The following is a 1,505-nucleotide window of genomic DNA, read 5'->3' on the forward strand; positions in this document are numbered from 1 at the left end:
CTGCCTGGCCCTATAGTACACATTTCCTAAAGATGCCCCGTGGTCTCCTTGGTTGCCACATGGGGAAGAAGGTCCTGTCATGAAAATCAGGTCAAGAAATGACATCATGCATGCCTTCGCCCATACTCTGTGGGCTAGAAATAGTCATAAGGCCTTGGCTGGGATAAGACCTCAAGTGTAAGTTTCTTATGTGTCCTGAGAGTGGGCGAGCACTGATAGGTTGCGCCTTATCTAAGACAGTGAAATGTAAATAGGAGTTGAATATGATGCAAAGAAACACTCAGAAAACTTAGTGGGTTTATTTATTTTTATTTATTTATTTTAAGTTCAGTACTGGAGTCTCTCACATACATTTTTATCAGATGATCTTGACAGTAACCCAGGAGATAGATTCTTCACCCTTTTCTGGCTTCAGAAACTGGAGCTGAGGGGAGGGGGATTTCGAAACTTCACTCCAGAAGTCAGACTGATAAATAGAACGAAGTTTGACTCCGTTGCTTTTCCTAACAGGTGAATGAATGGATGAGCTGAAGTTGCAGAGGAGGGTAAAAATCTCCCGGGCATCTCCTGCAAGATGCCTGTTACAGCCCTTAAATATTTACATCCGGTTAAGCAGGGAATTCAAAATAGCCTTCTAATGACAGTGACAGAAAAGGAAATGATGTCGCCAGCAGTAGTTCCAAAGATAAGCTTAGTGAATGAATTCGATTCCTTGGAACTGGTTGAAGGGGGGTGGAAAGGTGGAGGAAGGACCAGGTGATAAGAGGTTTTTGGGTCCCTGAAACTTCCTTGGGTAGGAGGGTGGAGTTGGGGGAGGGACTTAAGAATTCCAAATAGTAGCTTAATGGGGGTACTGCTTGGGTAGTGAAGCTATAAAAACAGTTTGGGACTACTACTCTCACTGGTGCTCAGCAAAGGTGACACACACACACACACACACCACCGCATTGACACACATACCCCGTAGACACACAAGCACACACACACACACACAAATACACACACATACAGACACACTCACGAATATAGAACAGACACACGAATATAGCACACGCACAAGAATGTAGAAACACACACACACACACACACACACACACCACCGCATTGACACACATACCCCGTAGACACACAAGCACACACACACACACAAATACACACACATACAGACACACTCACGAATATAGAACAGACACACGAATATAGCACACGCACAAGAATGTAGAAACACACACACACACACACACACACACACACACACACACACACACACACACACACACACACACACACACACACACACACACACACACACACACACACACACACACACACACACACACACACACACACACACACACACACACACACACACACACACACACACACACACACACACACACACACACACACCCGCGGAGGACCACCGCCAGGAGGCGCCCACGCGGGGCCGGCTGCTCTGTCTCCTCCCTCTGCCGCTCCCCGCTCCCCGCCCCCCGCCCCAGGGC

Source organism: Erinaceus europaeus, chromosome 17 (assembly GCF_950295315.1).
Source record: "Erinaceus europaeus chromosome 17, mEriEur2.1, whole genome shotgun sequence".
NCBI lineage: Eukaryota > Metazoa > Chordata > Mammalia > Eulipotyphla > Erinaceidae > Erinaceus > Erinaceus europaeus.